Consider the following 17,186-nt stretch of genomic DNA (forward strand, 5'->3'; position numbering starts at 1 on the left):
TAACATATTTTAGATATTAACCCTTTATTAGATATATGGTTTGCAAATATTTTCTCTCATTCTGTAGGTTGCCTTTTCATTTTGTTGATTGTTTCCTTTGCTAAGAGGAAGCTTTTTAGTTTGATGCAAATCCACTTGTCAATCTCATATACCACATTGACATAGTGAAGGATAAACATCACATGATCATTTCAACAGATGCAGAAAATGCATTTGATAAAATTCAACACCCTTTCATGATTAAAAACCCTCAAGAAATTAGGTACAGAAGGAATCTACCTCAACACAGTAAAGACTATCTATGAAAACCCCATAGCTAACATCATACTCAATGGTATAAATCTAAAAGCTTTTCCTCTAAGATCCAGAATAAGGCAAAATAACTACTCTCACCATTTCTATTCAGCATAGTACTGGAAATCCTAGACAGAGCAATTAGGTAAGAAAAAGAAATAAAGGCATCCAAATTGGAAAAGAGGAAGTAAAATTATCCCAGTTTGAAGATGGCATGATCAATCTTATGTGTAGAAAATCCTAAAGACTCCACATGCACACAAAAATCTTCTAGAACTAATCAACAAATTCTTTAAAATTTCAGGATACAATATCAACACACAAAAATCAGTTACATTTCTATGCAGTAACAACAAACTATCCAAAAAGGAAATCAAGAAAACAATCCCAGTAATATTAGCATCAAAAAGAATACTTAGGAATAAACTTAACCACGGAGATGGAAGACATATACACTGAAAACCACAAAACATAGATGAAAGACATTAAAGAAGGCGCAAGTAAATGGAAAGATATCACAAGTTCATGGATTAGAAGAATTAACATTGTTAAAATGTCCACCTACCCAGAGAGATTTACAGATTCAATGCAACACCTATCAAACTCTCAATGGCATTTTTTTTAATAGAAATAGACAAAACAATCCAAATAGCCATATGAAACCACAAAACATGCCAAACAGTAAAAGCAATCCTGAGTAAAAAGAACAAAGCTGGAGGCATCACTCTTCCTGATTTCAGACTATACTACAAAGCAGTATTAATCAAAGAGTAATCATGGAGGCGTCCGCGGCCCGCCTGTTCCTGCTCTGGCTCTTGCCGCCGGGGGGCCTGGGCCCTAGCGCTGGGTGGCACCTCCCCAGAGGCACTGCCTTTGGTCAATGAAGATGTGAAGCGCTGGGTGGATCTGAGCAACCAGCCGGCCAAGATGACGGCAGAGGTGGTCCTGGCGCACTCGGGGAGGGGGCTCCGCGCCCGGCGCCGCCTCCTTCCTTCTGGCCCTAGAGCCCGAGCTCGAGGCCTGGCTGGCGCACCTTGGCGTGCAGGTGAAGGGAGAAGATGAGAAAGAGAACAGTCTTGAAGTACAAGAAACCAAAATTAAGGGTAAAAATGGGAGACTTTTCACGGTCAAGCTCCCAGTTGCTCTCGATCTGGGGTGCCAAGATTTCAGTGGTTGTGGAAACAGTCTATACCCATGTGCTTCAGCCGTATCCAACCCAGATCACCCAATCTGAGAAACAGTTTGTGGTGTTTGAGGGGAACCATTATTTCTACTCTCCCTAACCAGCGAAGACACAAACGATGCGTGTGAAGCTTGCCTCCTGAAATGTGGAGACCTTTACCAAGTTGGGGAACCCCACACGCTCTGAGGACCTCCTAGATTACAGACCTTTCAGAGAAGTCCCTGCCTATAGTCAGCATACTTTCAAAGTACATTATGAGAACAATAGCCCCTTCCTGACTATCACCAGCATAACCTGAGTCACGAGGTCTTTCACTGGGGTAATATTGCTGTGGAAGAAAATGTGGACTTGAAGCACACGGGGGCTGTGCTTAAGGGGCCTTTTTCACACTATGATTACCAGAGACAGCCAGACAGTGGAGTATCCTCCATCCATTCTTTTATGACCATCCTCCCTGCTGCTGCCCAGGATGTTTATTACCGGGATGAGATTGGCAATGTTTCCACCAGCCACCTCCTTATTTTGGATGACTCCAGTGAGATGGAAATTTGGCCTCGCTTCCCTCTTTTTGGAGGTTGGAAGACCCATTGTAGCCAACAACTTCCCAAGCCATGAGCACCTCTATAATTTGGGTGACCAGTATGCACTGAAGATGAGGTTTGTGGACCACATGTTTGATGAGCAAGTGATAGATTCTCTGACCTTGAAGATCATCTTACCTGAAGGAACCAAGAACATTCAAGTCAACAGTCCCTATGAAATCAGCCGGGCCCCAGATGGACTGCACTACACCTACTTGGACACATTTGGCCACCCTGTGATTGTTGCCTACAAGAAAAATCTGGTAGAACAGCACATTCAGGACACTGTGGTCCACTACACATTCAACAAGGTGCTCATGCCGCAGGAGCGCCTGCTGGTGGTGGCTGCTTTTGACATCTTGTTCTTCACCATCATCATCTATGTCAGGCCGGACTTTTCCATCACAAAGGATCCAGCACGCGGAAGCCAGGATGAAGTTGGCCTGCATCACAGAGCAAGTCTTGACCCCGGTCAACAGGAGAATAGGTCTCTATGGTCACTTTGACGAGTCTGTCAATAGGTACAAGCAGTCCCGGGACGCGTCCACCCTCAATAGTGGAAAGAAGAGCCTGGAGACAGAACACAAGGCCTTGACAAGTGAGATTGCGTTATTGCAGTCCAGGTTAAAGACAGAGGGCTCTGACCTGTGCGACAAAGTGAGTGAAATGCAGAAACTGGATGCGCAGCTCAAGGAGCTGGTACTGAAGTCAGCGGTGGAAGCTGAGCAGCTGCTGGCAAGCTCAAGAAAAACACATACATCGAGAATGAGAAGCTCATCTCTAGAAAGCGACAGGAGCTGGTCACCGAGATCGACCACATCCTGGATGCTCTGTAGCCCCTACTGGTGGTCCTCAGTGGGCCCAGGGTGCTGCACTTTGAGATGGCAGGTGGGGGTAGTGGTGATGGTGAACATTGAGGCCAGCAAATGCTGGCATCAGTATTTTGCAAAAGGCCTTCAAGGGAAAGAAAGCAGGCCCTGCCTCAGGCAACACAAGAAGCTTTGTTTTTGTCCCTAAAGCGTTCCTTTTTTAAGGAAATCTTACATCCCATTAGAAACAAAATATCTTTGTGTTTTGAACAAAGAAATGTTCCATAGTTGATTGGTTTTGTTTTATTCTGAAGCCTAGGATATTCTTTCAGCCTGTAAGCCCCTTGTTTTATGCCCTTCTAATTCCTGGTGTTTGGGTATTTTGCGAGTGTGTGTGTGTGACCAAGTGAGAATAAAGCAGGGACTGTGGGGAGAAAAAAAAAAAAAAACCAGCATGGTACTTTCATAAAAACAGACACAACCACCAGTGGAATAAAATGGAGAACCCAGAAATAAGCCCATACATATACACATAACTGATCTCAACAAAGGTGCCAAAAATTCACCTTGGTGAAAGAATAGTCTCTTCAAGAAATGGTATTGGAAAAACTAGATATCCACATGCAAGAGAATGCAATTGGACCATTATTTTAAACCATGTACAAAAATGAACTCAAAATGGATTAAAGACTTAAACGTAATACCTGAAACCAAAAAAACTCCTAGAAGAAAACATTGGGAACATTTTTTTCAATATTGGCCTTGGCAATGATTTATTGGATATGGCATCACAAATATAGGCAACAAAAGCAAAAATAAGTATATTATAAAACATGCACAAAATGCTATTATGCTATAATACTGTTGTGTGAGAGGAAATGATGGGAAAATCATATTCCTAAAATCTTATTTATAGGTTACCTTATTTCAAAATGTTTTCATATCAGCTACTATTAATATATATAAATACAAAAGAACCAGAAATTTTATTGTAAAATTTTACAATGTTTATTTTACGTTAATAAATTCACATAGATGAGAATATAATGAAGTCTAGAATGTAAAAAGTAGAGGATAGGTAGAAAGGCAATGTAATACAGTGAAAAGAGAAAAGAATGTATTGTTCTGACAGAACCATTTCCAAATCTACCTCTACCATCATTTCAAACAACATGTTCTAGAGGATACTTCCAGATCTCTCTCACTAATGTGTTCTTGAGAAATTTATGTCCTTGTGTATGTTAAGATTCTTTCAGTTTGGGGTAAGAAGAAACTCAATTATATGGATTAAAGCAAACCAAAAAGCAAAAATGAAGGGAATTTAGTTTGTATGATCAAAAATTCCAGAGTTAGTACTGAAGTCAGGTAAGGCTGTGTTTGGTGGCTAAAAAGAGCTAAAGGAGAATGATAATAATAGAATCCACCTTACGCAATCATTGTGAGATCTAAATGAGGTTCAAGTAAGCTATATGTTTAGGGGATTATCAGGAACACAACAGTTTTGTATGCTTACTTGCTCATTACATAGTTACTTTAAATATATGACTTCATAGTTTCCATTTATCTAAATAAATTTACCAAGCTCTATCATTTGGTATAGCACCCAAAACATGAAGTACTTCAGAATTAGTTTAATGAACTCAGCATCCACAGTGAAAACTATGACGCATTCCGTATTGAAATATTAGATCCAATTAAATGAAGAGATACATCATGTTCAAAAATTGGAAGACAAAATATTTTTTAAATGATAATGCTCTTCAAATTGGTTTATAGAGTTAACTCAGTCAAAATCCATCAGACATTTTTGTACAAATTAGTAAAGTGAGCATAGAATTTATGACCAACAAAATTTTTCGAAGTAGAACAAAGTTGAAGGTGGTGCAACAATTGATTTCAAGACATCCTCTAAATCTACACTAGTCACAACAGTGTGGTATTTGCCTGAAGTAGAAGCACGGAGCAGAATGGAGAGTATATAAATTGACCCAAGTGTGTATAGTAAACTGATTTTTGAGAAACATGACATGCAAATCACTGAGAAGAACAGTCTTTAAAAAAATACAGAAAAAATAACTCTAATCTCTAGCTCACACCACACACAGAAATTATATCAAAATAGATCATAGACCTAATAGGAAAGCTGAAACTACAAAATTTCCAGAAGAAAAGGAAGGAGAAAATATTTTTCACCTTGGGGTAAGCTAAAGTTTTTTTGATAGGACCGAAAAAAGTACGCCCCCCTCCCCCCCAAAAAAGACATGATAAAACTGATTTAGTTAACATTACAAACTTCTGTTCTTCAAAAGTCTTTGTTAAGAAAATAGACATGAGTCACAGGACTGGAGAAAACATGAATACTACAAATATCTGGTAAATATTTAATATCCAGCAAATATTAAGAACTTAAAACACAATTATAGGAATACATCACAATTAAAAGAATAAACATGTCACAAAAAAGAAGAAAAACGAGTAGCCAATAAACTCATGGAAATATTCTCAACATGATTAGTCATCAAGGGCATGCAAAATAAAACTATAATTGCATACCACTTTAGATCCATTAGAATGACTATAATTAAAAAGACTGTTGATACCAAATTTGCCGAAAATGTTGAACAACTGGAACTCTCATACTTTCCCTGTGGATATAAAAATTTACATAACCACTTATGAAAATAGTTTGTCATTTTTTACAAAATTAAATGTACTTATCATATAACCCAGCTAGTCCAATCCTAGTATTTTACTCAATTTATGTCCATAAAAGCTGTATATAAATGTTCTTAGTGGCTTTATTCATAATAGCCAGAAACTGGAAACAAACCAATAGCCCATACACATTTGAATAAAACTATTTGACATAATTATACAGTAAAATAGCCTTCAACAATGAAAAGGATGAAGTCTTTCTACCTGCCACAACATGGATAAATATGAAAAAAATTTGGTCAGTAGAATAAGCCAGACACGAAAGAGTATATACTGCATTATTCAGTTTACGTATAGGTCTGGAAAAGACAAACCTATTCTCTATAGATATAAATCATATCAATGGTCGCTTGGATGGTGGGGATGAAAGGATTTATCAATAAATGGGGTCCAGGGAATTTTCTGAGTTTATCAATATGTACTACACCTTGAATGTGGTGTTGGTTATATATGGTATATTTTGTCAAACTCCATGAAGTATATACTAAAGCAATTATATTTTACCATATGGAATTTATAGCTAAAAATGATGACTAAAATATTATAATCTAAGGAGAAATGTCAATTGAAAGTGTCAACAATTTCATGTCCATTAACCACAAAATGCAACTTGAAAGTTGTTTGGTATTATTATGAGAAAGAAAATAACACTGTTAGAGACAGAAATGGCTAAGAAGTTGATTAGAATATGTGTATATGTTCCAAGAATATTTTGTTTATTTGTTCAGGTACTCAACATAAAGAGGTTTTTTGTTAATATTATTCTTTCATAACACATAAATTTTTGAAAAATCTTGGTTCTGCAAAAAGGATGACTTTCATCAATGTAATCAAACTGTCAATGTAATAAAATTGTTTCCACCTAATGAAATTTTAATTATTTCAGTGCTTCTTGTCACTCTAAAAGTGCCTAGAATTGTGTAATAAACAATGCTGTCATTCTGTCTCTGAGTAGATAACATTAAATCACCCTCACGATCTGTTCCGTCCTCCACTTTCAGCAAACCTGCCCTCTCTTCAAAATCCATTAAAGGGTATGTGACTCCATAGCCCTCATATTTACAGTCAGATGCTTGAACAATTTGAGAGGTTTCTCTTCCCCTTAACATTTTGAATCAGTACTAACCAATCTCCAAGAAAATTCATAAATTTTGTTTCTTTATATTACATATACTACTCTATAGCTAAGATCCATACATATCATCTCGAATTTAGATAATTTAAATTTAGTCTTTACAAGTCTACCTGACACTTGCCAAGCATTATCAGTTTTTAACTTAGATTTGTTCCTCATCACTGTAAGAATGATATATAGACACCATTCTGCAACATATAAAATCTTTATTAGAGAAAAGATAGCATAATTATTTAGAAGTTTGGCAATATTACAGACGTTCTGGGACACTGAGCCTCTTAGCAGCTATGTGATTTTAAGAAAGCTTTTTAACTGGCTGTTTAATTTAGGAATGTGAAAGCTATGGCTAAGAACAGTTTTGGTTGAATGGTTGGGATAAAAGCCTTGGGGGCCCTTACAATAATTTAATATGTACAGGTACCCAATATCTGACACTTTGAATATCACTGGAAACGCAAACATGAGGAAACTCAGGATAAAATAAAAGTTGAATAAGTGGTCCATTAAAAGTAAAAAAAATATATATATAGTGACTTTCCTTCAAAGATTTACCAGTATTGAGCCTTTATATGTAAAGATCATGTAGTAAAACAAAAGTTGATATATTTGTATTCATATTTATTGTAATTCCATCATTAATGTATAGTGCATTATTTGTTCCCTTTTTAAGTTTTTTAAGAAAAAAACTTATGAAAATTGATGCAAAATATCCAAATCTCAGCAATTAAAAATGAATATTCTCTAACTTTGTCTAAATTAAATCACTATTTCTACTTAAACGTCTTCCAACAGGCCCACAAAAGATTTCTATTTTCCTATTATAGGAATACTGGTATAGAAATTAAATTATCAGCCAGGCTCTAAGTATACAACCCAAGATTAGACTAAAATTAAATTAATAATTGACAGTCAATGATTTCCTTCTTTCTTTTTCTTTTATTTTCTCAATTAGCAATATTTATATTTATTTCTGGAATATGGAGTTTTTGAATATTTAAAATATTTTTTAAAAGTACAGCACTATAGTTGGTCCAAGTGACAATTGAAGATTTGTTTTTTTAAATAATTATATTGTTAGACTATTGCAAATAATATTTCTTACTTGGTATCCATAGTTACACGAGATCTTCAAAGATTTATGTTCATTTAATGGAAAACAAGCATATTGCCAGACTCTTGACAAAGTGTAGGATCTCTATATAGTTTCATATATGCTACTTTAACAGGGTTTTGATAGCTTATTTATCTTACAATAGGTTAAATTAAGTAGATAAATATTTGAAATTCAAAGTAAAGACCTTTAAAAAAGACTTTATGTTCAAGATAGACATAGAAAATTTTAGAAAATTTCACTTCTTGTTATTCTCTTTTTTAAATTTTTAAAATTTCAGTAACACTGGATTATAACATTATATAGCTTTCAGATGTACATTGTAATATATTTCGAATTCTGTGTAGATTGCATCATGTTCACCATCCAAAAGCTAATTATAGTTCATCCCCTCACATTTGAGCCTAATCACTCCCTTTGCCCTCCCCTCCCTTCCTCTATGGTAACCACCAATCCAGTCTCCATTGCTATGTGTTTGTTTGTTGTTGTTTTTATCTTCTACTTATGAGTGAGATCATACAGTATTTCACTTTCTCCCTGTGACTTACTTCACTCAGCTTAATACCCTCGAGAACGATTCACGTTGTCACAAATGGCTGGATTTCATCATTTCTTATGGCTGAGTGGTATTCCATTGTGTATAAATACCACATCTTTATCCATTCATCCCTTGATGGGCACCTAGGTTGCTTCCAAGTCTTGGCTATTGTGTATAATGTTGCAGTGAACATAGGGGTGCAAGTATCTTTATGTCTTTGCATTTTCAAGTTCTTTGGATAAATACCCAGCAGTGGGATAGCTGGATCATATGGTAGATCTATTCTTAATTTTCTGAGGATTCTCTATACTGCTTTCCACAGTGGCTGCACCAGTTTGCACTCCAACTCTTTTTATTTCCAATGTGAAACTGCTGTTGAATTTAATACCTTAAAAAAGGGGTACTTCTGAACACACAAATGTACCAAAAACAAAACAAAACTAAGAAAATAAAACAAAAAACAGAAGTGTGTCATAGAAATCATATGATGCTGTCTCCTTAAGAACAGTAATATTAGGAAAAGAGTTGTCAGTTATGTATTGCCTGATAGGAAAGGCACAATGTCAAGGTGTAAGTACACTAGAGTGGAAAACAAGTGCAGACTCTTTACAGCTGTAATTATAGTTTTGCAATTTATTTTCTGTGTGAAATTTGTTTGAAGCTTTGGTAGGATCATATCTAATTTTAGAATTCAAGTAGACCAAAGATCTTAGGTGAGATAATATGTCGATAAGCCACATGAGAATAAGACTCACAATTCTAATATCTGTAAATACCTTAATGAGAGAAAACTTTTCAAAAAAATTAGTCAGAGAGAATTCTTCAGTGAATGCTCAGTATAAATTCACATTTTAATCCTCTTCTATTTTTCCTGTCTCTTTATACATTCTCTCAATTTATTGGTGAATGAGGTAGAAGCATACAAGCAGTGAAGAATTTTCTCATCACTCCTGAGGTTAATAAAATTGTAAGTAGGAATTAAAACATTAAAAAAAAACACCCACATTGAGGCAGTAAGTTAATAACCAATGCCTGCCTGATGGGAGGAGAGGTTAGTATTTATAAGAATTAAAGTAATAATAAATTAGCAATTATTGAGGATTTACTATAAGAGAGGCACTTTGCTAGGTAATTAGGTGTTGCTATGCATTACCTGGTAAATCCTTAAAATTCTATGAACACTATAGGCACTATAATTCCCTCATTTTATGAAAACATAGAGAATTTGTTTAAATTGCCTGGTATGACCATAGCTAACACATTTTAGGAACTATGTTATCTGACTAGATTTACTACAAGATGCATGTATTAATAAAAGGAAGAATTTGCATTTATTATTACAACATTGTTGGCGGTCTTTTAATTATTTTAATACATTGGGACTACGAAGGAAAGAAGTGTCTAATAAACATGCACATCTCCCGAGAAATGAATGTTCGATATACAATCCATTTTAGTATGAAAATGAGACTTAGAGATTTTGTTATATACTTAGTATGAGCTATTAATAACTAACCTTAAAAAGTTTCCTGTAATATTATATTGAGCACTTACAATATAGAAGGACAAAACTCCTTTTAGCAAAACAGTGATATTCCAACAAGTGTTACCAAAAAAATAAGCTATACTAGCTGCATGCTAAAACATGTGATCTCAGATCCTACAGATGTGAAATGAAGACTACACGAATGATGAAAGAACTTGATGCTGGAGCTAAATTAGGATATCATTCATTCTGTGAGTAGGGACTTTGTGTTTTCTACCTTCTTTCTGTCTCTGTCTCTTTCGTACTTTCTTTCTCTCCTCCTGGAACCTACATGATTAATGTGTATTCTTCCATCTTTTACTATTTTCTTATTTGTTATTCTACAGATAACAGCATGTATTCTGACTTATCAAAGTTTACTATCACTTGATGCTTTTACATGTTTCATAAAAAAAGAAAGAAATTAGAATATATTAACTTTATTCATCTACGATTTATGTTACTTTGACCTATATTTTAATTCTATTATGTTGTAACTTTACACGGTCAATTTTCAACTAGATTTAGTCTTTTCAGTGAGCTCTTTCCTCTCAGCATCTCCAAGTTTCCATATTGTATGCCTCTTTTGTCTGAAAAATTACCTTAATAGTTTTAAAAATAAGGGCTGCTAGAGGCAAATTGTCTCAAATTTTATTTATTTGACATTGTCTTTGTTTCGTCTCACTTTTGAAGAACATGTTCACTTGGTAGAGATTGTAAGGTTGGAATTATTTCCATGTAGGATTATGAATATGCTATTTCATTGATTTGTATTGTTTTGGGGGTGGAAATTTGAGAGAAAAGTAAGTAATCTGTATCAATTCTCTGGATTCCTTAAGATTTTTCTTATCTTTGCTTTTACTATGATGAGTATGAGTAGGTGTGGTTTTATTTGGAATTTTCTTGCTTAATGCTTATAAGACTTTTTTTGAATTTGTATATTCATGTCTTCATCAATTCAGAAATATTATTTACTATTATCTCTTCAGATATTCTACCTCATTCTTGCCTGTTTTTCTGGCAATGTAATGCTAATTATAGTAGTATGGCTCTTTAAAGAGCTTGTAAAATGCATTATAATTGTTTTGATCTGCCATATGATTCCGGACAAAGTAATAATACAAAAAAGACATTCACAATTTCTTCATGTTTAACTCATTTTTAAAGTTAACATTTCTCATGAGTATATTTTAGAAAAAATCCCCCAGTAGTTATTCTTCAACTAAACTAAAGTAAAAAGGAAATGAGAAAAAGAGAATGATAAAAATACAAAGCTGGTCACTGAAATAGTAGACTTTTTATAAACTGAAAAGGATTGAGAAAATAAAATCGACATCTATTTTGCAGGGAAAAAAAGGAAAGAAAATTGCCTATTCTACACTAAGCCATATTTTATTTAATTAGCTGGGTTTTTCATAGAACTAACAATCTGAAAATAATCTAGGATTTATTCTACATTTATATCTTTAAAAGGGCAATATTTGCAGATTCAATACACTGGCTTAAGTGCCTATTGTGCAAAAGCACTGTGTCAAGTGTTAACCATAATCTTTATATCTTTCCCATTTCTTTTCAATTGTTTTTGTAAGTCTCAGCCAAACACAAGAGGTAAACTTTAAAAGACCTCTTGTGTTCTTTATGCTCTTAAAATGTTATAATATCATTTGTAAAGCCAACTTCCACCCTCATTTGTCTATCTGTCCTCATAGCAAGTCTTCTCTCTCTCTCTCTTTCTCTTTAACAAAAACAAAGAGGAAAGAAATAGTTTGTAACTTACCAGGGTTTCTGCTTAGTTCTTCTTTGACTATACAAGCAGTGAAAATCTGTTTATGAGAGGAAGAAACAACAGCAGTTTACCAAGCATCCTTCAACATGTCTCTGTAATTCTCTCTCTTATTTTCTCCCTGGTTGTTTAGTACAGAAATAATTTGTTATTTTTAATATCCCTTGGTTTTAAGAAAAACTAAAACAATGATTGCATTATTATCAATTTCATTATTATTCTCTGTAAACCAAGAACATGAAGGTGCATGTCATTTAAATGATATCTTGAATAGACGTTTCTCCAAAGAAAACATGAAATAGGCATATGAAAAGATGCTCAACATCATTAATGTTAAGGGAAATGCAAATTAAAAGTTCAATGAGATATCATCTGACACCTTCTAGGAGGGGTGTTATTAAAAAAAAAGAGAAAAAATGCTGGCGAGGATTAGAGAAAAGAGAATCCAAATCATTGCAGTCACTGTGGAAAACAGTAGGGAGGTTCTTCCAAAAATTTAAAAAGAAACTGCTATATTGATCCAACAATCCCTTGTTTGAGTATATATCCCAAGGAATTGAACTCAGGTTCTCAAAGAAGAGATATTTGCACTTCCGTGTTCATTGAAGCATTATTTACAATAGCCATATAGTCATATAAAAGAAGGAAATCTTGCCATTTGTTACAACATGGATGGGGCTTGAGGGCATTATGCTGAGTGAAATAAGTCAGAGGGAGAAAGTCAAATACTGTATAATCTCTCTTAGAGGAGATATCTGAAATAGTCAAACTCACAGTGTCAGAGAGGGGAATGGTGGTTGCCAGGAGCTGAGGGGAAGGGGAAATGTCCAAGATATATTCCCAGATGTAAATTACCATTTTTTTGAATTTTTGGTAAAATGTTAGCTTTTTCTGAAAGTAGAATAGAGATGAGTAGTTCTCGCTATTTAGTAATTTATTTTGGGCAATAGTAAACAAGCGAATGCTTCACTTGACTAAGCCAAGATAAGGTGATGCATAGTTTTTATCCATTTAGTGGTTAAAGATTTGAAAAAGAAGATTTAATTATTGAGAATTTATGCAAAGGATTTGTAACTAGAATATTTGTGAAAATATGAAAGAAAAGTTTTGTGGGACATTAAGCTCAGCATTGTCAGTAGAGTTATAGCTTTTATTTGTATAACTTAAGAATAATGGGACATGTACTAATCAGAACATTCCATCTTGTGTTTTGCATATTCCATTCAGAATTCTTTTGAAAGGAGCCACTGAAATATTTTTCTAAACATTTAATATGTACTTTTTCTAATAATTTATGAAATAAAATGAGAATTTCCATATATTAATATGGTAATTTGAATAGCTTTGGTAGCTGAAAAGGTAATTCAGGAAATAGAAACTGTAAAGATAATATTAAGTCAGAGAACTGAAAGAATTTTCTTTCTGATTGCTATTCTATTTTTTCATAATTAACATAATTTTATAATACAATATAAATATTTGATCAACCTCATTTCTCTGTGTGCCTAAGAGTTTTCTCTAGTCTAAGCAAAAGCGTTTAAGCTCTATTCATAATATTAGTATATCTTCTAGTCCCAGTGAGGGTTTCAGATGAGAGAAGCTCCAACCAAAATCTTTACTGCAACCTCATGAGATACACTCTGCCAGAATGACTCAGATAGACAGCTCCTCAGCTCCTGCCCCCCAGAAACTGGAATAATAAATCTTTGCTGTTTTAAGCTGCTAAATGAGTGTTTGTTAGGCAGCAATAGATAACTAATATACTCTATTTAAACTATGATATGTTTTTGGCATATTATGTTATTTTCCAGCCACTTATAGATATTAAAACTAATTCTAATACAGCATAAATCTCCAACTATCTATCACATTTAAAGTTTTGCTGGTATTCCAACAGAGATTAAATTTAGACTCAGGGAACTTGGAATTTCTCTTTCTTTGGTTTTCTGGACACTAGTTCCTCCAGACACACATCTTTTTGATTGTCAGGCTTGTGAGGACACAGTTTCCTTTTTGGAGGTGGTCACCGGTTTTCTGGCTTATATGAATTGAACACAGATCTTTTTGAGGGAACAACATCCCAGTGCTGTCCTTCTGGTGGCGTGCACATATGGCTTCGTGGTGGGTACCTGCAAAGCTACGCAACTGCCCAAGTTGCTGATGTGGAAGATTTGGTTGTTGACTCAGCTTCTTCTACCCCTCCACTTTTCCAGCCTCAGCTTCCACCAGTAGCCATTGCTCCTAGCCTCTTTTGGCTACAAGCCCTCACTGCTGAGATTCTTAGTTTGGAGTATTCCACTACCACTCAACTACAGCTGCTTTCCACAGTATCTATTCGATCCACCAGAAAATCATGTTCTCTCTCTCACAGTATGTGATAGGAGTGGTGGCATCTCCAGGGTCAACTGTTCTTTCTGATCTTCCCTCTCTCTGCAGTTTTCTTTTTTTGTGCTCTGAAATGAACAAGAATAAACTCAAAAACCTTGTACCCACACTGATATAAAATGGGGAAGAAAATGCTTGCTTATTGTTCTTATTGGCACCCTTAATTTTCCCAAGTAATTTTCCTGGAGGATCTCTTCTATTTCACAGGAAGGTAAGAGTGAAACACAGTTCTTCCCACTACATAGGGAGAGAGAGTAACATTTCGCAAACATAGGGCCCCTAAAATATTGATGACAATGCCTCCTCGCTTTTTCCCTTTTGAAGTGCATTGGAACTTAGTGGTTTTATTATGAAGTCTCTTTTGGCTCTACTTTCAAAGGTCCTACTAAAGGTATCTTGGTCGGCTGCTAGTTGCCATAAAAAGAACATGGAGAGTGCTTTGTTCCTTTTTTCTCAATAATGGACCTTACCCGCATTGTGCTTGCTGTATGTCTAGCAGCAATGTATACACTAAATTGACATTTTCTTTTCTCTCTCTCTTTTTTTTTTGAATTTTAACTAATTGTGTGGGTTTGAGCAAGTCACTTTATGTCTATGAGACTCAATTTCCACAAATGAGAAATGTGTGTTGGACTAGGTGACTACCAGTTCTAAACTTGTATGGCTATTGTCAATAGCACGGTTATGCCCTTCCTGTAAATGTATTTATTTTGGTATATTCCTAAAGGCAGAAACACTGAGTCATATGATAATTCTATGTTTAACGTTTTGAGGAAATGCTAAAATGTTTTCCACAGTGACTGAACCATTTTACATTTCCACCAGCAATGTGGAAGGGTTTCAATTTCTCCATGTCCTCACCAACACCTATTATTTTCCTTTTTTGTTTTTTAATTATACCATCCTAGTGGGTGTGAAGTGGTATCTCACTGTGGTTTTGATTTGCATTTGTTTAATGACTAATAAGATTGAGCATCTTTCCATGTACTTGTTTGACATTTGTATCTCTTCTTTGGAGAAGTGTCTATTCAACTCCTTGGCTCATTTTCTAATTAGGTTGTCCAGGCTTTTGTTGTTTAATGTCAAATGCAAGGTCATGAAGATTTACTCCTATGTTTTCTCTAAGTATTTTAGAATTTTAGAATTTTCAGTACAATTTTGAATAGCAGTAGTGAAATAGCATTCTTGTCTTTTCCCCTAACCTTTGTTGGAAAGCTTTCAGTCTTTCACTATTGAATATATGAATTTTTCATAAATATCCTTTACTATGCTGAAGAAATTGCTTCCATTCCTAGTTTTCTGATTGTTTTTATCATAAAAGAGTGTTTGATTTTGTCAAATGTTTTTTCTGTATCAGTTGAAATAATTATGTTTTTCTTTTTCCCATCATTACAGTAATGTGGTGTATTATACTGATTGGTTGATTTTTAACCACCTGTATACCTGGGATAACTCTAACCTGGTCACAGTGCTCATTCCCTTTAGTATGCTGTTGGATTGTGTTTGTTAGTGTTTGTTCAGGCATTTTGCATCTATATTCCTAAGTCTATAGTTTTCTTTTTCTCTGGTGTCTTTGTCTGGCTTTGACAGGGTAGTCCTGGCCACATAGAATGAGTTAGGAAGTATTCCCTTCTGCCTGTCTGGGACATAGACTGTCTTGTGCACCAGAGTTCTCTACCTAGCTGCAAGGACTTTGGGACTGTAACATGAGTGAAAAATAAAATTTCATCTCATGGAAAATATTTTATTTTGGGGTCCCTTTATTAAGTAGCTTAGGCTATACCCTAAATATTGCAAGATTCATAAGATTCGTCAGTATACAATTATAATTCAAAATGTGCTAGAGGGAAGCCAGATATGGACAATGTTTAGACGGAGAACCAAAGGATCTGAACAAGGCCCTTGGTTTAATCATTTAGAGTTAGATAATAGAAGAAAGAATAAATGCGATTTCCTGAGAGACAAAAAGTATTGATGAGAGATCAAGAAACATAAGAACAGAGAAGTACAGGACAGATTTACCTGGATCAGTGGTTCTCATCTGAAGGCCACAGTCCCTGAGAAGCATTTAAATAGACAAGGAGGCTTTTATTCCTTTGTTATTGCTGTGGATTTTCTTGTCCTAATAACTGGGAATGCAATTGATAAAAATGTTCACACTGAAATAAACGGGGCTGAATGTAATTATCTGTTCCTACTCTGTGTTTCAAAATAGAGTTATCTCATGACTCTTCTGTTTAATGAGGTAGAAAAATATTTTATGATCAATTTGTATCAAAAACTATTTCATAGTGATTGGATCAATTTATATCAAAAATTTGATTTTATATCAGTGATTAACTGTTCTTTCCCACAGTTGTAAGTTAGATGTGAAGTCTATAGCAAAATTTCCATCAATTTGGTGACATGGACTCATTAATTCTGGTCTTTTTTGCCTGTGTACATTCAATAAAAGGTATTGACTGGAAAAGTATCTATATTAATTTGCATGTGGTCATATATAATTAGTTTAATTTCAAAGCATTTATTACCTTTAAAAATCACCTAAGAGACATTTGCCTCTCTTCTAGGATGTAATGAATAATTAATTTGCTGAGCTTTAAAAATAATGTCGTCATCATCATCATCATCATTATCTTTATCATCATCTTGTATAACCCATGGACTGTATCTGTAGTTATGATAAAGGACAGAGGCAGGGGCCAGGCTAGAGACTATGCTTCACAACAGATCTGGTCTCAGTAATGTTAATCACAATGTGTAAAAAGCTGTAATAGCTTTGTCACATAGCTGTAATACACTAAGAGATTCTATGTAATCACCCTAGAGATAAAAAGCTAAAGAATAAATGTGTCTAAAGAGTCTTGATGACATGGATTGTGGCCATTTCCTTTGAAACACAACTTTTCATTAGTGGCCATGTCATAGACCCCCCAGTAAATACAGTCTATCCTCATTGTTTGTGAATTCCATATTTGTGTGTTTACCTATTTGTTATAATACTTATTTGTAACCAAATAATCAATACTCATTGTGCTTTGGCAGCCATTTGCACACATGAACAAAGCACAAAAATCTGAATCACTTGATCGGCATGTTCCCGGCTGAGGTCAAACAAGGCCAAGTT

At 34.8% G+C, this 17,186-nt stretch overlaps 1 pseudogene; it reads left to right on the plus strand.

The window, feature by feature from the left end:
- The first annotated feature begins 1,070 nt into the window (after positions 1 to 1,070).
- Positions 1,071 to 3,262, plus strand: LOC100050152 (dolichyl-diphosphooligosaccharide--protein glycosyltransferase subunit 1 pseudogene; annotated as a pseudogene).
- Positions 3,263 to 17,186: the final 13,924 nt, after the last annotated feature.

The sequence above is a fragment of the Equus caballus genome, chromosome 17, assembly GCF_041296265.1.
Source record: "Equus caballus isolate H_3958 breed thoroughbred chromosome 17, TB-T2T, whole genome shotgun sequence".
In the NCBI taxonomy this organism is placed as follows: domain Eukaryota; kingdom Metazoa; phylum Chordata; class Mammalia; order Perissodactyla; family Equidae; genus Equus; species Equus caballus.